The following is a 21,697-nucleotide window of genomic DNA, read 5'->3' on the forward strand; positions in this document are numbered from 1 at the left end:
CACATAGAAGACGTTCCAGGCTGCCATAAAATGACACTCTATAGTAGAATGGTAAGTACGGTATATAAATAGTAGGGATTAACTCAATCACTGACACATCAGATAAATTACCATAGCATGTGAATTATAACAAGGCAAAAATAATAGGCTTTATAAGGCAATAAATAAAGTGCCTAGTGATTAATATATTGCAATGCCCAAAATCGATATATTCCTATCATGTTCAACACATTTCCCAAAAGGAAAGATTAAAGTATTTAGTACAGCCTGACCCATAGAATGCATGTAAACAAGTGAATAGAGGTGGTAGGTCCAGGTTTGTAAACCAATGATATGTGCAGTAATGACTACTAGCAAAGAGGGGAACAAAGGACCTCAAGCCATGATACATGGAAATGACATGCCCATGAATAATAACAACAAGAGTGTATAATGAATCTAGATACATATTTTGCCTATTGGTATGTAGTAATAACAGCAGGTCCGGACTTGTGACCCAACAATGTTAAGGTAATAACTACTAGTGAGGAGAGGGGAGACAAGTGACCATAGACCGCATTAAATACAGTGCCCACAAAGTATAAGAAACACATTCACCTTGGAGTCAGGATTCTGGAGGAGCACCTTCTCACCCCGATGCGCGTTTCGCCACTAGCTTCTTCCAAGGACGTGGCTATGTGAGGAGCGGTGATCTATTTATGTGAGTGCACAGTGAGAGTGGATGACATACCCAATGGAGATGATGGCTTGTTGACGCATGTGGCTGATGCCACACCCCCGGTACTGCGTAACTTCCTGGAATATGCTAGGTGACACACTGGCATGGAACAGAAGCGATCACTTCTCAAGCATTTCCAGAAGCTTTCCAGGGTCCAGAAATACAGCGCATGCGTACTGCCAGCCTGGACACGGTGAGATGCATAGTGCAGCCACATAAAGAGAAGAGCAACCCACAATGATATCCATGGGAAAACCCAATATTAGAATAAAATGCCGAAGTGCAAATAGCGATTATGGAACATGAGATCTAATTACTTCAGTAAATAACCATATACTGTATATATTAGACATAAATGGGAAAATGAGATTGCATATTTATGTGCCTAATAAAATGATGTGTATGATAATAAAGTGACTCCGTGCTATGCAAACACTACAAATGATATGAAGGATATGTGAAATTGCATCTTTGTGTGTCTGATGAAATGATATAGTGACAATAAAGTGACAGGTGCAATGTAAGCTCAACATATGATAAAAACCATGTTATAAGGGGAATTTTAAAAGAGCAGCATACCTTAATAAATAACTAACTACATGAATACCCCATGATAATACTAGCATTCAAATGAAGCGTGGTGAGATAAATAAATACCCAAATAAAAATTGCCATTGGCAGGTGATGCTAAATATAATGGAAAAGCGCATTAAATGAACTATCTCCTATAGTGATACTAGGGAGATATATTGAAAAGGGGACCATTCCCAGGTGAAGCGTTGAATTGGAATGCGTAAAAATATTTATTGCAAATGAGTACACCGAAAAATAATAATGGAAGGAGAAGAAAAATGTGTTGAACCCCTGTAAGGGGGTAAAAAAAACAATGGGATAGATGCATTGTATCACATGCAGAAAAAGAAAAGGGACAACGTGACTATAAAGAGAAATCCATGCTATAATAAACAGAAAAAACAGAAATAAAACCATAATCACAAAACGCAGGCCGACTCATGTTCATTGAGGGTTCATCCTATACTTGAAAATATCCAGGTAAGTGCTGCAAACTGTAGATTGTTAAATGTTGATAACCGTCCGCTCCATATAAGGGTCCACCATCAGAAAAAGCTGCCATATGATTAGATTACAAAGAATAATATAAAAAAAAAGACATCAATATCAAATATCATAAATATAATATAATATAAAACCAAGTTAAAGCCAAAACCCAGAGATTAAGCAAAAAAGATCCCCAACCTCTAAAAATACATGATACCCGATTATAGATACACCGCAAAACCCAAACTCTCATTGAGACCTTGTGGACTTAAAGTGAACAGTCTATAAATCCACTTGCTTTCCAGTTGGGCTAGGATTCTTGCTGTGTCACTGCCTCTGAGACCAAGGTTAACTTGGTCAATCCCTTTGATTTTCAAACCTTTTGGTTACAGCCATGGTAATTCTTGAAATGTCAGGGGAGGGTCTTTAGAAGGGAGATATCTTGTACTGAAAGGGTGTTTTCAATATCCTGGACATGCTCCTTGACCCTAATCTTGAGCTCACATTTTGTTAGACCCACATAGATTTTACCACGTGGGCATTCAGCATGATAAATAATGGCTTTGGAGGAACATGTGAGATGTTTTCTGATCTCAAATGTGTGACCCATCATGGTTTTTAAAGGAGGTGGTTTTCACTAGATTAAGACATGCTTTGCAACTTTCACAGGGAAAAAAACGTTTTATGCCCTCATTCCTCCTGGAAGAGAATATTTTAGGGTCATAAAGGCTGTGCACTAGGGTGAGCGCAAAAAATCGATGTCGGAATTTTGTCCGTCTGGACCCCACAAAACGATTCCCCTTTCCAGATATTGAGATAGCCAAAATTTGAGCTTGATCAAACGACGTTAACCCGTGCCGCTCGTCGCTCAAAGTTTGAAAAAATCCAAATTGAGGTATTTTAAGATTTAGGTATTTTGCATAGTCTGTTAGACTATAAAGAATGTGACAACAACATTGCAGAAATAGCCCTGACCAAATTTTCGAACCATTTGTGGTATTTGAATGCAGAGTTGGTGGGATTATCGTTTTTTGATCCCACCATTACAGACAATGAAAAGTTGTGAATGGCTAATAAATTGCTCAGTAGCACAGATGAACCATCAGAGCACGCTAGGGTTGTAAATCCAAAAGTTAGGAAAGAAAAATTAAAAGAGGTAGGAAGTAACCGACTTTAACGACCTTCTGACAAAAGATGAAGAACAAAAGCAATATGTCCTGCAAGTTGTAAGCAAATGCCAAGCATTATATTCTGACGTTTCAAAAACTACTTTAACAAAAGCTCTAGAATAGATTAGATAACTATGTAAAATTATCAACTCATTTAGGTTAGCGTGCTCTGATGGTTCATCTGTGCTACTGAGCAATTTATTAGCCATTAACAACTTTTTATTGTCTGTAATGGTGGGATCAAAAAACGATAATCCCACCAACTCTGCATTCAAATACCACAAATGGTTCGAAAATTTGGTCAGGGCTATTTCTGCAATGTTGTTGTCACATTCTTTATAGTCTAACAGACTATGCAAAATACCTAAATCTTAAAATACCTCAATTTGGATTTTTTCAAACTTTGAGCGACGAGCGGCACGGGTTAAAGTCGTTTGATCGAGCTCAAATTTTGGCTATCTCAATATCTGGAAAGGGGAATCGTTTTGTGGGGTCCAGATTAACAAGATTCTGACATTTTTTCCCCCCCATATGAGATCCGGTCACCCTACTGTGCACTAACTGATCTCTCAAGTTGAAGGATCGCCTAGCCACACAGGAGGGAGATACATGTAAAATTTGTTTCAAGATTGGATCCATGTGAAGAATTTTCCAATGTTTTTTAACAATCAACGTCAGTTCATGCCATTTGGTACAAAAAGTGGAGATAAACCTGACTTGTCCCATATCCTTCTCCTGATTCTTGATATTATTACCATAAAGGAGTTCATTTCTATCGGTCTTAGCGGCTCTTCTGTAGCCCTTTCTGATCATCCTATTGCTGTATCCACGTTGTTGGAATGTACGGACAAGATCAGTGGATTATTGTTGAAAAGTATGATTATCCGAACAGATCCGTTTTGCTGTAAGGAATTGCCCAATAGGAATACCCCATATCATGGATCATGGATGAGAAGAGTCTGCCATCAGGCTGGTCATTAAGAATATAGGGGTTACCACACTGTTTTTTTAAATTATTTATATAATTTTAAGAAATGGCATTGGCTCCTCCCCATTTTCGACAACCAGCCAAGGTAAAGCTGATAACTGTGGGCTGGTATTCTCAGGCTGGTAAAGGGCCATGGCTTTTGCCCCTCCAGCCTAAAACCTGCAACCGGCAGCTGCTCCAGAAAAGGCACATCTATTAGATGATCAAATTCTGGTGCTTTGCTCAAATCTTCCCACTTGCCTAGTGGCAATAGCAATAAGGGTTCTTATTTGTTGGTTGATGTCACCTTTGCATTGTTCGATGACATCAAGCCCACGGCTTAGTAATGGAGAGGAGTCTAAAAGACACCTATCCATTACTAGTCCTGTAATTATATTGTGAATAAACACACAGCCAGAATTAAGTCCTTTAATTGAAAGAATTACAGACTCCTTTATTGTATCTAAATTAAGCCATGCTCATGTTATCACCAATTCCACTGAGGCCATGGTCTCCTGTAATAAAACAAAAATAAAAAATAACCATATCCCTCACCTGTCCATCATTCTGTCCCATGCTGTAATCCATGTCTGAGGATAAACAGTTTTCAACATGGGCAGTTTTCAAGATGTGACCGTCCAGGCTGAGAACCACTGAGGAATGAGCTGCTGTGGGTGCAGCATCAGTGGCTAGCGGTGACATCATCAAGGTTACCGCCGGTCACTAAGGCTGCATTTTTATCCGGGCCCCTGAACTGCAGTGACCTCAGTGAGATGACCGCTAGCACAGTGAGAAAAAGTCTCACTGACGTCAGCACAAGTGCCGTTACAGCATTTCCAACAGTGCTCCCACTGATGTCAGTGAATTTAGCTGAGTTCATTGGCTGTGAACTCCCACAACCTTTTTGACTGCACTGTGGGCATGAAAACTTTATCACACTCACGGTGACGTCAGTCAGGTCATAGGAGTTCACCACGAGATACTGAGTAGCGGTAGCACACACTGCCCATTGTCTCTGCTGGATGTCAGGCTGTATAGCTGCATCATGTACCAATGCAGCTTGCCATCAAGCTATAGCAGAGCTACACCCATAACTGGACAAATGGATTATTATCTTCTCAGCGAACAGGTAAAGAATATTATAGTTTATTATTTTAATTCTGTTACAGGAGACATTGGCTTTCTGTGGACTGGGTCATGCCACAAGTATGATTTAATTAGATTCATTAAAGGAGTCTGTCATTCTTTCAATTAAAGGACTTTAATCTGGCTGCGTGTTTATTTACAATATATCTATAGGATTAGTAATTGAATAGGCATCTTATAGACGCCTCTGTCATGATCCAGGACGATGTTTTGTCTTTGTCCCGTCCTGGTCAGATAGAGGTTAATTGTTTCTGCCTCTCTCTGGCAGAGGGCGGCTATTTAGTTGCCATTTGACCTAGGTCTGGTGTCAGTTATACTCCTGCCGTCGGCTGAGTTAGTTGACCCCCTTGCGTGCCTTGTGCCTGATACCTTGCTGCTTGTTTGGTTTTGACCCGGTCAGTCTTTTCGTTGTGAGTTTGTCTACTGTCTTGGTACTGTATTTGCCCGTTCTGGTTTACTGATCTCTTGCAATGTCCTGACTATCTGTTCTGTCTATTCCTTTGGTACTGTTGTGCTATCTCGTGTTTTGACCCCGGCCTGACCTGGTTTACGTCTCTGCATTTGCCCCTTGGTACTTTGTCCTGTAATTACCCTTCTTGGAGTTTTCTTTCTGCTCCTAGCTCTCTGAGTTTAGGCCACGCCCCCAGCAGTCAGGTGCTTGGCAATCTCTCTCTGCTCCTGCTTCCTTTGAGAGACCTGTGGCCTGTTCCACCCCCAGCAATCACATGCTTCAAGTCCTGTTTGTCTGAAGCACGCATCTTCATCGCTGCTGCCCCACTCCACAGGTATCTTTGAGTACAGTCTGTCTTACTCAGGACACATGCACTGGCTCAGTGTGCAGTGCGGTGTTCATGACAGCCTCTATATTACTAAGCCATGGACTTGATGTCACCGGACATTACAAAAGTAAAATCAACCCCAGAAATATGAACCCCACTTGCCACTACTACAGGGCAAGTGGGAAGAGCCAGGTAAAGCACCCGAATTGGTGCATCTATAAAATGCGCCTTTTCTGGGTGGTTGTGTGGGGAGGAGGACTCCCAGACAGTGAAAGGACAGGTACCCAGGGGACCGCCATCAGGGTTCCTGAGGGAACAAAACTGGGAAGACAGTAAAAGGAAAGACTTGACTGAAGTTGTCAGGGAAACAGGGGGCGGGGCAAGTTTAAAAGGAGCAGGGGGCGCGCTGAAGTGGCAGTTGACAGAGAGCAGGACAACAGACAGGATGCCGTGTGAGACAGAGAGGACCAAGGGAGCAGATGGTGTGTTGTGGACCGACAGAGGCCTGTGGAAGGAAAGCTGCGGACTCACTGACTAGTGACACGTGAGAGACTTGCACCGGCAGCCGCTCCCCGCATATGGTCACATACAGCCACTCCCGCTGCTTCCTACCCTGTTGTGACAAGGCGGCTACCTCAGGTGACCGCTGCGACGACAGACCATTTCTTTGCAGCGGTCAGGACACTGCCCCCCTGCATTCTCTCACAGCTGTGGCCCTGTCATCAACGGCCCCGGGGGCGCCACCTCGCTACAGGCGGCAGTAGAGGCCCCCGTCTGGTTTGCTAAGGGACCCTGAGCAGAAGTTGGTGAACGGTTATATTTAGAGACTGCGTCATAACTCCGCGGTGAGACGAGAGCCGCAAGGAGACGCCTGTTGCCCCCCATCGGCACCATTTCTTCAGGGCCTGTTGCGCCCCCCCGGCATCGTTTCTTCAGGGCCTGTTGCACCCCACTGGCATTGTTTCTTCAGGGCCTGTTGCGCCCCACCGGCATTGTTTCTTCAGGGCCTGTTGCGCCCAACCGGCATCATCTCTTCAGGGCCTGTCGAGCCCAGTTCCTTCCCGGAATATCGAGGCGTCAAGGCAGCCGCATCAGCGACCTCTATGCGGCCACGCTTGTGATCCTAACAGACCCCCTGGAAGGATGAGTACAATATAGGAGATAAGGACCCGTAGTTTGGTCATACGTGGCCAATAGCACCCGGGCAAACTGCATTAGCCGCATTTATATTAGAAAGTGTTGTTAGGATTGTTGAGTCCCTGCATGGACTGATTATTGTTAACCCCTTTGGTTTGCTCAAGATAGCCCCAGCGGCTATAGTTTATAAAAGTTTATTCCACAAAACACACTCAGTCTCGTGTCTTGTCACTGCATCCTGCGAACCTGCTAGAACCCTACAGTTGCAGGCTGCTATATTTAGGCTGAGGGAGCAATATCCATGACCTCTTACCAGCCTGAGAATACCAGCCTCCAGCTGTCTGATTTAGCTTGGCTGATTGTCAGAAATGGAGGATAAATACATTATTTATTTAAACAATTAAAAAACATGGCATGGGAACTTCTCTATTCTCAAAAACCAGCTTCGCTAATGCTGACAACTGAGGGTTGCAACCTGCAGCTGTGAGTTTTGCCTGGCTGGTTATCAAAAATAGAAGGGAACTCCACATCTTTTTATATTTATTTATTTATTTAAAGCTCAGGTGGCAGCTAATGAATACTCCCATCAGCAGACACCTGCTCTCACTGTTAACAGTTGAATACAACTCTCAATATTATCCCCTGCTAGCGCTGATCGCAGTGCATGCAGTGGACAGTGATGTGGGCTGTCTTCTTCAGCACCCGGCACCGGAAGCAGTGTCATATGAAAGAGCCGTTAGTGAACTTAGGCCGACTTTTGCCGATTTTTAGGAAAAAAGTTCGGGAATCCGAACATGAATCCAAATGTGCTGTGCTCATGCCGAATTTGAGATTGGCGAACGTTTTCTGAAACAAGTTCGCTCATCTCTACTCACTAGTCCCACATATATATAATTAAGCTAGTAGTGCCTTTAAGTAGTTATTCTTTTTTACTTGAATATTTATGATATGCTTCCTCTCAAGTTAGTTCATGTGATCACATGGTGGCAAACCAAAAAGGACAATGCTTTATTTTCTGGGACGTGGATAACCATGTCAGTCAATAGAAGTTCCTGTATGATGCAACTGATTGCTTGTCACACACTTAAATGTAGGGCATCTCTGATACTCCATTAGTATAGACAAAGAAATAAGCAAACTGTTACCCAAGCAGACAGAGATAGTGCGGTCTCTAGCTGGTGAAGTGATGCTGTGCTTCTGCAACATCGGATTTATAGCAGAGCATAGAGAGAAAAATGCAATATGAGAGTGAAGAATAAAGATTGATTCTGAAGCAAAGAAAACCAGAGGAGGTAAATACACTATATAAAAGAAGTCCAAAGCATGACAGACAACCAGGCACAAGGTGAAGTTGGAGAGGGAAAAAATAGAAATACTACGTGAATTTCTTTCACTTCCCAGCATGCATTTAGCCTGCTTTCATCCAATGCATTAGTGGTCCTTAACTGAAAGCCACCTCTCTGTTATGCCCGTATCCAGTATGACAGATAGCGAAGCAGGAGGGAGAAAAATGAAGACCCAGTCCTACTTTGTATAATCTGTATCGCTGCTACTAAAGACACCTGATAGCAGGCAATGAAATGCAAGTTAGACGGATAGTAGATACCTACTAACAATAACAATTTGAAGTGCTTTTTTTAGGTTATGACATTCTTTTTAAATATAGTAATTTGTAGATTATTTATCACATTATTGTATTAAAACTACAGTATGGATGTATGGAATCTTCTGCTGTTAAACATCTGAGTCGCAGTTTAATGTAGAGAACTTTAAATTTAATTCATACTGATATTATTATTATATGGTATAGATTTATCTAGCATGTGTCAACCCTCGATGACATGAGAAAGTGCCAACAAAAAACTGGAAGAGCTGGAGATAGTCTTAACAATACAATGTACATATCTCCTACATAGTGATGCATTGATCTCTTCGTGACTTCCACATTTTGCACGTTTTCTTCTGCCTCAATCTCCCGCTGGCCAGCATGCATCGCTGTGTTTGACAGGGACAACGACGAACGACCTCAATACTACAGGTCTGAGAGACAGGGTCCCAACGACCGTCGTATCGTTCCGTATCGTTGCTGCGTCGCTGGTGAGATCTGACTGTTTGATATCTGACCAGCGACTCTACCAGGTTGATCGTTGTTGGGATTGCTGGTGCGTCGCCAAGTGTGACGGTACCCTAAGAAGTTTTTAATCAGTCTTGAAAAATTTGAAAGGCTAAAGAAATTATTGAAAACCTACAAAAAGAATATGCAAGGCTCAACATATCAAGAGAACATATATATTTTATTTAGATTGCATTAAACAGTATTAAAAGCAGTATATGAGACATACAAGGTATGGACATTAAATGTACTATAGATTGGTGGGCAAAACCATCATCAGCCCATAACATATATAGGGCAGATCAAGAAAAAAGGTTAATTGAATAGAGATTAGTATATGATCTCCTCATTAAAGACGGATACTCAAGGCAATGCATAAGCCCAAAATAGTAAATGCAAAGAATACAGTTATAAATATTCAAAAGAGCAATAAATAAAAGTAAAACAATGGTGTCAATTACTAGTAAAGACTCATAGTGGTGTTAGAAAAACCTCACCAATGAAGGAAAATGCTACTGACGTGTGTTTCACATCAAGTTTCATCAAGGGGAGTAAAAGCAAACACTGTTCAATTGTTTCTATAGAGAAGATGACTGGAAAGTCCTGAAAAATAATTTCAGGACATCTGATAGAATATGGCTCCACATAAAAAGACACTAAGCTAGAAGTGACTTTGGATTGCTTGGTGTTAAGGGCCCGTTACACATAGCGATATTGCTAGCAATATCGCTATAACGTCACTGGTTTTGTGACACAGCAGCGATATTGTGATACTTACCTCTGACCGGCTCCCTCGCTGGTTATCACTGATTGCGTGAGAATGTCCTGGGCCGTTTCTTGTCATCAGCTTCCTGCTGTGGCGACGAGCGGCGCGTGGACGCGGGCAGGAGGATGTCTTCATCGCCGCGTCTGACAGGTAAGTTAGCGACCGCTGACCACTGCTATTTCGCTGCTGAGATCTGCCTGTGTGGCAGCTCACTAGCGACCACTTAGTGATGCACCAGCGAACCTGACCGGGTCATATCGTTGTCGGGATCGCTGGTGCATCGCTAAGTGTAACTGTACCTTTACTCATCTCCCCTAGATCCCGCTTTATCTGTCCTCCTTAACTGATTTTCTATGCTTATCTGCATATCTGGATGCCACTCCATTGACATCATTCTGTTAGGTTATTTAAACTGACACAAGCGGCAGGACACTGCCTGAGTTTTCAGGTAATTGGTTTCCTACCATTATTTAGTGTTAGGAAATCCTTCTACAGTACATTAGCCAATGCTGCAGCAAGTCTGCTACTCCAGTCATCGTTGTTCCACAACTGCTGATCAGTAGAGTTGAGCGACTTTTGGTTTTTTAGGGTCGAGTTTCGTTTCGTGAAACCCGACTTTTCCAAAAGTCGGGTCGAGCAAGATCGGCCGACTATAGGGAAAAGTCGGGGTCGTCCCAAAACACGAAACCCAATGTAAGTCAATGGGGAATAAAAGTCGGCAGTGAGAGGACAGGAAACAGACCTACAGTGCTCATTTGAATGCCAAAAGCATCAATTCTTCTTACTTAAGCTTGTCAACCTTAATTAACTTCATAATACTAGTTACGCACTGAAAAATGCACGCTCAGTACCTCAGCAGGACAAAAAAAAAAATTGGGATTGCTTTTAAAAAAGCAGTTTGCAGAACAGTGGGTAAACAGCAATGCAGCCGTCAGGAAGCCTTAGAAGGCAGCCTAACAACCAACACCGCTGATCCAGCAAAATATAGCCTCCCCTTGCACTGCACACACAGTGACTGGTGTGTTGTACAGGCAAAATCGCTAGCAGCAGAAGCAGTTTTTGGTGTCTTCTTACCTGCCTAACGCTCTCCCTACAAAATCAGCAGCAGCAGCTCTCCCTATTCTGAGATCAGCATGAGGAACATGGCGGTCGGCGTGCACGCCCTTTCATACACCCTGTGACGCCCACCAAAGCAAGCCAATCACTTGCATGCCCTTCTGAAAGATGGTGGTGACCCTTGCCTATGTCATCACGTTGCCCACAGTGTCCGTGGATCCTGATTGGCTGAAAAAGAGCGCAAAACAAACTTTTGAAACGCGACTTTGGCACGTAAGTCGCCGAACTCGTGGCCGACCTCATCCTTTGCCAAAAGTCGGCGACTTTTGAAATTTTTCGACCCGTTTCGCTCAACTCTACTGATCAGCTATTGCTTTTACAACATTGATATATCAGTCATTGTTTTTCCATCTACTGTAATTTTTTTAACACTGTTTCATTTGCCACTGCTGCTACAACTCTGCTGTGCTGTTCATTGCTGAGCCAGTTGTGCTACCTCAGTTATCAATACTCCAGTTCTGCTTTATTGGACATCGCTGGTCCAGCTCTACTTTATTCCATGCGTTTCCAGTTCTGCTACATCGGTCACCCCAGTCCTAGCTCATTTACTCAGTCAAGTAATTGCTGTTCCAGGTCTGTTCCCCCCAATTTGGACTCTCTTCTACAGCTCTCTACATTTTTGACACTATATAACCCCCACTCAACCCTCCAGCTGAAAGGACACCTATTTGTGATGCATAAGAATTTCTCATCTAGACCGGGGGCTTGGAGGTTCCACCTTACTAGTTGAGACATAACACTTAACATTTGTGTTTGGAACTTAACTATAAAAACACATCCATGATTTACAACCTGCTGAAACAGCAAATTTAGGCAACAAACAAGTACCACAAACCATGGAGGATGCTAAGCAATGAGAAGCTGCAGGAGTTGTTTTTGTTTCCTAGATACAAGCATATTACCCATCTTTAGATCCTATCATTTTAGGCATAGTGGAAAAATGTGATATTTGTTGAGACAGGAAACTGGTTCCTGAGTCACAGAAAAGCTGGCTCAGTCTATTGCACTTTTATAGCACTGATTACTAATGAGCTGATAATGATCAGATCATGCCACAAAGAATTCAAGCTGAGGGGACCATTCACTAGACTCTGTATCAAAACAAGTTGAACAATACATGGAAAAGATAATAAGCTTTCCAACCGGTACCTAAAATTAATTTATGTTATTCAGTCTACTGGTTAAATAAATATGACTATGTTTAGAGAATATTTTTAATAATTTAATCACAGTGCAGTAACTCATTAGGAGAGTGTTAAAATTGCATTTTGATCAACAACTTTCAATTCACAACAGCACGAAAACATGAGCAAAGCAAAAATACTGAAGCAGAATCATTAGACTATCATCAACATATTATCCAGAATAAATATAAAAAAGAAATATGCACTCTACTGAATTTTAGAGAAGTCTACATTCTGCTATTTCCTCTGGATCTCTTCTACAATTTATTGACCACCAGAATAGTGACAATGTAGACTGCGCATCAGATACAGCGAAGCTGTGAGCAAGAAAAAGCAGCCAACACCAAACTTGCCAGAGGAACTTTTACTGATGAATTTAGATAAAATACTTTTCCAACATAAAGAAGAAAGTGAACGCACACACACCCAGCCAAGACTGACCAGGACCACTGTGTCGCACAACTCCGTAGGCCTGGAAGCAGTAAGTATAATGCTATAATTTACCTAATTGTGCACCCACATAGTGCGGTTGACAAGTGTGCACCTCTAGAACAATCAAATGAATGTCAGTGATGTCAGCTGGTCACTTTCAGCCTGGTGGTAAAAGGAAGACTACAATTGTAAATGAATATATTATATAATGTATATTATATAATATTATACAAGAAATATAGTCGATCTCACTGTTAGGCCAGTTTCACACAAGCGTATAAAAAATCGTTTCATCTAGGAAAGTGGGACACACAACAACAGCTACTGCTCATTTACAGTTTCCTATGTTACAGAATTGGAATGCACCCGTAAAAATCGGATTCTATACTGTGGCTCTGAATGGCATCTGATTTTTTTCACGCACCCATAGACTTGAATGGGTCCAACTTACGGAATTAGGTCCAATTTACAGAAGAAACTAGCGCATACTGCGGGGTTTTTACATGCAGATTCGGTCAGTGAAAAAGATTGCTCATCTGCACTGTCCCATTGGATAACATTGGTCTTAGTGCTGTCCTTTCTATTTCACGGACAGCGATCACACTGGAAATATGGTTGTGTGCATGAGCTCTTAGTCTGAAGGTCTTACAGGACAGCAAGTAAGGATAAGGGGAAGGTGGCTCATCTGAAACACACAAAGAACATTTGTTCATTTATTTTCTCAGTTTTAGTTGTTTAAATGTGAAACAAAATTAGAACAAAGTAAGAGATGAGGTTAAGTTATTGATTGGTAGAATAATTTCATATTACGAAAAAAGTGTGTAATCTTGTAAATTTCCAGTCTAGTGTCTAGAGTCTAGTGTGACAATGTGACAATTGTAAAGGGCCCGTTACACATAGCGATATCACTAGCAATATTGCTGTAACGTCACTGGTTTTGTGACGCAGCAGCGATATCGCTACATGTGATACTTACCTCCGACCGGCTCCCCTGCTGATTATCGCTGATCGCGCGAGAACGTCCTGGACCATTTCTCGTCGGGTGCTTCCTGCTGGGCATCCTGTGGCGCCGACGAGCGCGGGCGGGAGGACGTCAGGAGCGCCGTGTCTGACAGGTAAGTAACGACCCCCGACCGCTGCTATGTCGCTGGTAAGATCTGCCTGATTGGCAGCTCACGAGCGACCACTTAGCGATGCACCAGCGATCCATATCGCTGTCGGGATCGCTGGTGCATCGCTAAGTGTAACGGTACCCTAAGATGTTTAAAACAGGCTGTCAGGCTAAGTTCACACAACAGTATTTTCAGTTCAAGTACGAAACTGATATCTCACGGACAGCACTAGGACCAATGTTCTTCCATTGGGCTGTTCAGATTATTTCCTTTATGGACTGAATCTACACGTGAAAAAAAATTGCAGCATGCAATAGCTTCTTCCATATGTCGGATGAGACTATTACAGTCTATGGACAAGTAAAACAAAATCGGATCCCATTTGGATCATTCATGTTGCATTTTTATAGATACATTGCAATTATTTACCTAGGAAACTGTATTTGATGATGTACATTGATGTATTAAAATAGATTCTACATGCATGTCACATGGATGTAAAACAAGGAATACAGATAGCACCAACATTAGAATATCGATGAAGATCCTTTGCTTTTTCTTTATGAAGCTAGGCGATTTTTAAAATGCTTGTGTGAACGTAAACTGTATAAAATACCGACAGTTGGGATAATAAACTGTACTGCATAGGTCGTACAGTGTATTATCAAAAGATCACATTTTCAAGACCTTATATCAGACTAGTAACTGTAAAAAAAACGTTTTTAAGTATTGCAAAAAAAATTAAAAATATAATAACCTAGAATAACAGTTTTAACTAGATGGGCATTTCCTGAAGGAAATACATGGTGCTTGAACAGCGCTGCCAGCTTTACAGCAGTGTATCAGGTGTCGACTGTAAGAAAGTAAAGTTAGAATATGAATGTTGTGTATAGCCACTTTGGCACATTTGGCACCTCAGTAGCCACTTTGGCCACTTGGTAGCCACTTAGGCACATTCGGCACCTCTATAGCCACTTTGGCCACTTGGTAGCCACTTTGGCCACATGGTAGCCACTTTGGCCACTTGGTAGCCACTTTGGCACATTCGGCCCCTCAGTAGCCACATTGGCCACTTGGTAGCCACTTTGGCACATTTGGCACCTCAGTAGCCACTTTAGCCACTTTGTAGCCACTTTGACCACTTGGTTGCCACTTTGGCACATTCGGCACCTCGGTAGCCACTTTGGCCACTTGGTAGCCACTTTGGCACATTCATCACTTCAGTAGCCACTTTGACCACTTGGTAATCACTTTGGCACATTCTGCCCCCCGGTAGCCACTTTGGCCACTTGGTAGCCACTTTGGCACATTCAGCACCTTGGTAGCCACTTCGGCCACTTGGTAGCCACTTTGGCCACTTGGTAGCCACTTTGGCACATTCAGCACCTCAATAGTCACTTTGGCCACTTGGTAGCTACTTGGGCTACTTGGTAGCCACTTTGGCACATTCGGCACCTCAGTAGCCACTTTGGCCACTTGGTAGCCACTTTGGCACATTTGGCACCTCAGTAGCCACTTTAGCCACTTTGTAGCCACTTTGACCACTTGGTTGCCACTTTGGCACATTCGGCACCTCGGTAGCCACTTTGGCCACTTGGTAGCCACTTTGGCACATTCATCACTTCAGTAGCCATTTTGGCCACTTGGTAATCACTTTGGCACATTCGGCCCCTCGGTAGCCACTTTGGCCACTTGGTAGCCACTTTGACCACTTGGTAGCCACTTTGGCACATTCAGCACCTTGGTAGCCACTTCGGCGACTTGGTAGCCACTCTGGCACATTCGGCACCTTGGTAGCCACTTTGGCCACTTGGTAGCCACTTTGGCACATTTGGCACCTCGGTAGCCACTTTGGCCACTTGGTAGCCACTTTGGCACATTCAGCACCTCAATAGTCACTTTGGCCACTTGGTAGCTACTTTGGCTACTTGGTAGCCACTTTGGCACATTCGGCACCTCAGTAGCCACTTTGGCCACTTGGCAGCCACTTTGGCACATTCATCCCCTTGGTAGCCACTTTGGCCACTTGGTAGCCACTTTGGCACATTCCGCACCTCAGTAGCCACTTTGGCCACTTTGTAGCCACTTTGGCTACTTGGTAGTCACTTTGGCATACATTCATCACCTCGGTAGCCACTTTGGCCACTTTGTAGCCACTTTGGCCACTTGGTAGCCACTTTGGCACATTCATCACCTCGGTAGCCACTTTGGCCACTTGGTAGCCACTTTGGCCACTTGGTAGTCACTTTGGCACATTCGGCACCTCGGTAGCCATTTTGGCCACTTGGTAGACACTTCGGCCACTTGGTAGCCACTTTGGCACATTCATCCCTTCGGTAGCCACTTTGGCACATTTGGAACCTCAGTAGCCACTTTGGCCACTTTGTAGCCACTTTGGCCACTTGGTAGTCACTTTGGCCACTTGGTAGTCACTTTGGCACATTCATCACCTCGGTAGCCACTTTGGCCACTTGGTAGTCACTTTGGCCACTTGGTAGCCACTTTGGCACATTCATCACCTCGGTAGCCACTTTGGCCACTTGGTAGCCACTTTGGCACATTCGGCACCTCGGTAGCCACTTTGTAGCCACTTTGGCCACTTGGTAGCCACTTTGGCACATTCGGCACCTCGGTAGCCACTTTGGCCACTTGGTAGCCACTTTGGCACATTCATCCCCTCGGTAGCCACTTTGGCCACTTGGTAGTCACTTTGGCACATTTGGCACCTCAGTAGCCACTTTGGCCACTTGGTAGCCACTTTGGCCACTTGGTAGTCACTTTGGCACATTCGGCACCTCGGTAGCCATTTTGGCCACTTGGTAGACATTTCGGCCACTTGGTAGTCACTTTGGCACATTCATCCCCTCTGTAGCCACTTTGGCCACTTGGTAGCCACTTTGGCACATTCGGCACCTCAGTAGCCACTTTGGCCACTTTGTAGCCACTTTGGCCACTTGGTAGTCACTTTGGCCACTTGATAGTCACTTTGGCACATTCATCACCTCGGTAGCCACTTTGGCCACTTGGTAGTCACTTTGGCCACTTGGTAGCCACTTTGGCACATTCATCACCTCGGTAGCCACTTTGGCCACTTGGTAGCCACTTTGGCACATTTGGCACCTCGGTAGCCACTTTGTAGCCACTTTGGCCACTTGGTAGCCACTTTGGCACATTCGGCACCTCGGTAGCCACTTTGGCCACTTTGTAGCCACTTTGGCCACTTGGTAGCCACTTTGGCACATTCGGCACCTTGGTAACCACTTTGGCCACTTAGTAGCCACTTTAGCCATGTTGACACATGCTGCCACTTTGCCTCGGGGGCCACTTTGCCGCTCTGGGCCCCTCAGGGGCCACTTTGGCACACTGGGCTTCTAAAGCCACTTTGGCGTCCGACTGCAGTGATGATGAACATTGGCACTCCAGCTGTTGGAGAACTACAACTCCCAGCATGCCTCAACTGCTGCCTCAGCTGGTGCAGGTTGCAAGGGCATGCTGGGATTTGTAGTTTTACAACAGCTGGAGTGCCAAGGTTACCCATCACTGGGTGGGGCTTTTCAGAAGCCATTGGCGCACTGTGCCTTTAAGACCTTGAATCAGCGATCTGTCAGCTTCTATTAGCTAATACGGGTCATGTGTGGAAGCTGCATTTGCATAGCTGCCATCTTTGTAAGGTCACTACACCTGCGCTGTGGCTTCAATCCATGTCAGTTGGGGGTCATGGAAAGCTCGCCATTAATTCCTATGGGAACATTTTTGCTTAAAATGCGATTTTTTTTTAAAACTACAAATTGGATCGACTCCAAAAATACATAGCACACCTGTCCCCACCTGAACGGGGTCTCTGCACCAAGCGGTTCGGGCCACATTAATTGCAGAAACGCGGAGAAGTAGTAGAATAATAACTAGATGTGTATTTCCTGAAGGAAGTACAGATAGTGCTTTGAAATGGTACCTGGGCTGCCCCTTTAAAAGAGTGGCCTGTGGGGCCCCTCAGGATCTGATTCAGTGGCCTGGGCTCCTCAGGGCTTGAATTGGTGGACGGGATCCCTCAGGGTCCGGTTTTGCGGCCGAGGCCCCTCAGGGTCCAATTTTGTGGGTGGGGCCCCTTAGGGTCTGATTTTGTGGGCGGAGCCCCTCTGGGTCCAATTTGGTGGGCGGGGCCCATCAGGGTCCGATTTGGTGGGTGCGGCCACTCTGGGTCCGATTTGTCTGCGCGGGGCCCCTCAGGGTCCGATTTGGTGGACGAGGCCCCATAGAGTCTGATTTCGTGGGAGGGGCCACTCTGTGTCTGATTTGGTGGGCGGGGCCACTCTGGGTCCGATTTGGTGGGCGGGGCCATTCTGGGTATGAATTTTTGGGCGGGGCCCCTCAGGGTCCGATTTTGTGGCCGGGGCCCCTCAGGGTCCAATTTGGTGGCTGGGGCCCCTCTGGGTCCGATTTGGTGGGCGGGGTCACTCTGGGTCTGATTTGGTGGGCGGGGCCCCAATCAGCTGGGGTCAATCAGCCTCCAATTTGGAGCCTGGGGTCACTCAGCTTTTGATTTGTCAGTGGCCTGGGCTCCTCAGGGCTTGAATTGGTGGATGGGATCCCTCAGGGTCCGATTTTGTGGCCGGGGCCCCTCAGGGTCCAATTTTGTGGGTGGGGCCCCTCAGGGTCTGATTTGGTGGGCGGGGCCACTCTGGGTCCAATTTGGTGGGCGGGGCCCATCAGGGTCCGATTTGGTGGGTGGGGCCCCTCAGGGACTGATTTGGTGGGCGGGTCACTCTGGGTTCGATTTGGTGGGCGGGGCCACTCTGGGTCCGATTTGGTCGACGGGGCGACTCTGGGTCTAATTTGGTGGGCGGGGCCCCTCAGGGTCCGATTTGTTGGGCGTGGCCACTCTGGGTCTGATTTGGTGGGCGAGGTCACTCTAGGTCCGATTTGGTGGGCGGGGCCCCAATCAGCTGGGGTCAATCAGCCTCCGATTTGGAGCCTGGGGTCACTCAGCTTTCGATTTGTCATGCCAGCCCTTTAAGACTCATTTTGGTGTGCCAGCCCTTTAAGAATCACTTTGGTGCGTAGGCCCTCATGGTCCGATTTTGTGGCCGGGGCCCCTCAGGGTCCAATTTAGTGGGTGGGGCCCCTCTGGGTCCGATTTGGTGGGCGGGTTCACTCTGGGTCCGATTTGGTGGGCGGGGCCCCAATCAGCTGGGGTCAATCAGCCTCCAATTTGGAGCCTGGGGTCACTCAGCTTTTGATTTGTCGTGCCGGCCCTTTAAGACTCATTTTGGTGTGCCAGCCCTTTAAGAATCACTTTGGCGCGTCGACCCTTTAAGAGCCAGTTTGGCGCACTGGGCTTCTAAATCCACTTTGGCGCACATAGTCTCTCAGGGGCATGCGTCATGTGATGACGCTAGATTTGCATTTGTGCTTGGGTTTCACTTTAAGAGCTGATATTATCTGGCAGAAACTCTGTCCTGCTGGGGTCATGTAAAGTTCGTAGGCATTGGCATAGTAACTGGGTCTGCCTGCGCATATCAATGAGCTTAACTGCCGCAACTGGTCCTCAAATTTGAATCGCCTCACGACTGCCCCATGTATTCCTATGGCAAAATTTTCCCATTGAAATGCATTGAAACAATGCATTCCAATGACAGGAACATTTTTTCAAACGCAAATTGCGCAAAAACTACAAATCCGATCGACACGAAAAATACTTAGCACACCACTCGTGGACGCTGGCTTCGAAACGACGCCTCAACAGCGTCTGTGTGTGTAGCGGTTCGGGCCGCATTAACTGCAGAAATCAACTGAATAATAACAAGAAGTGGATGTGTATTTCCTGAAGGAAGTACAGATAGTGCTTTGAAATGGTGCCCGGGCTGCCCCTTAAAGAGAGACTTGCCTGCTGCCCCTGCAAGACTTTCAACTCAGGATCCGCTTTAACTGTGGGTGCCTCTCAGGGGCCACTTTGGTCTGTGGGGCCCCTCAGTGTCTGATTTGGTGGGTGGGGCCCCTCAGGATCTGATTCGGTGGCCTGGGCTCCTCAGGGCTTGAATTGGTGGACGGGATCCCTCAGGGTCCGATTTTGTGGCCAGGGCCCCTCAGGGTCCAATTTTGTGGGTGGGGCCCCTCAGGGTCTGATTTGGTGGGCGGGCCACTCTGGGTCCAATTTGGTGGACAGGGCCCATCAGGGTCCGATTTGGTGGGCGGGGCCCCTCAGGGTCTGATTTGGTGGGCGGGGCCACTCTGGGTCCGATTTGGTCGGCGGGGCCACTCTGGGTCTGATTTGGTGGGCGGGGCCCCTCAGGGTCCGATTTGGTGGGCGGGGCCACTCTGGGTCTGATTTGGTGGGCGGGGCCCCAATCAGCCGGGGTCAATCAGCCTCCGATTTGGAGCCTGGGGTCACTTAGCTTTCGATTTGTCGCGCCGGCCCTTTAAGACTCATTTTGGTGCGCCAGCCCTTTAAGAATCACTTTGGTGCGTCGGCCCTTTAAGAGCCAGTTTGGCGCACTGGGCTTCTAAATCCACTTTGGCGCACATTCTCTCTCAGGGGCATGCGTCATGTGATGAAGCTAGATTTGCATTTGTGCTTGGGTTTCACTTTAAGAGCTGATATTATCTGGCAGAAACTCTGTCCTGCTGGGGTCATGTAAAGTTCGTAGGCGTTGGCATAGTAACTGGGTCTGCCTGCGCATATCAATGAGCTTAACTACCATTTGAATCGCCTCACGACTGCCCCATGTATTCCTATAGCAAAATTTTCCCATTGAAATGCATTGAGACAATGCATTCCAATGGTGGGAAAAAAAAATTCAAACGCAAATTGCGCAAAAACTACAGATCCGATCAACACGAAAAATACTTAGCACACCACTCGTGGACGCTGGCTTCGAAACGACGCCCCGACGGAGTCTGTGCGTGTAGCGGTTCGGGCCGCATTAATTGTGGAAATCAACTGAATAAGAAGAAGAAGTTAGCAGCGTTCTGATTACATGATAGTGCTTTCTTCAAATATAATATAATTATATATAATATAAATATAAGGAATTGGATTACAATATGGTGCTTGAACCTAGAGGTTCAAGCACCATAATAATCAAAATGGTTTGTGAAAAAAACAACTCTCTACCAAATTTAGTATCGCTTCATTCATACTACATATACTATAAAACTATATTATTATTCATTCCATTTTATCAACAGTTAAAAAAATGAAAATGTGTGTCATAATTGCTGTTTTTGTTCTTCTTGATTTATGTAAAATATAATAAGAAAGGAATCACCACGTTATATGTATTTCAAAATGATACCAATAAAAGCTACTGCTTGTTACACAAAAACAACTCTTTTACAGTTGTGTAGACAAAAAAAATTAAAATTTAAAGGGATTTTTCTTTATAAAAAGTAGTAAAACATGAAAAAAGTATAGATTGAGTTGCATTAAATTTATATCAATGCGTAGTACCAAAAACAAATTAAAAAGCACTGAAAATGTTTTATGTGCCCACAAATGATAGCAGTAACAAAAAGCTCTCATGTGGCTCCATCCGTGGAAAAATTCGAAAGTCTTTGGTATCAAAATATGAAAAAGATTGCTTTTGAAATAAGATTTTTTTCAGAAAGTAATTGTAACAAAACGTAAAAAAACACATATTTGGTATTGTCATAATCGTATTGACCCACAGAATAAAGATATCATATTAGTTAGCTTTTCAGAAACAAAACACCTAATGTATGTCTCTAGGCTTTGATTTATACGTTCGAGACAGATGCACTCCTAGGTAAGAATAAAGAGCCCTCCAAAATTTAGACACAAATTGGGTCCCCCGATCTGAGACCACATCAGAGGGAATCATGTGAAGCTTCACGATCTCACTGATAAATACCTGGGCCAAGGTTTTGGCAACTGGAAGAGCCAGTAGCAAAATGAAGTGTGCCATTTTGCTAAACCTATCTATCATCACGAAAATCACTGTCTTTCCAGTAGATGAAGGAAGGTCGGTAATAAAATCCATAG

This window comes from Dendrobates tinctorius, unplaced genomic scaffold, assembly GCF_039654945.1.
Source record: "Dendrobates tinctorius isolate UK_male_01 unplaced genomic scaffold, ASM3965494v1 ptg000075l, whole genome shotgun sequence".
In the NCBI taxonomy this organism is placed as follows: Eukaryota; Metazoa; Chordata; class Amphibia; order Anura; family Dendrobatidae; genus Dendrobates; species Dendrobates tinctorius.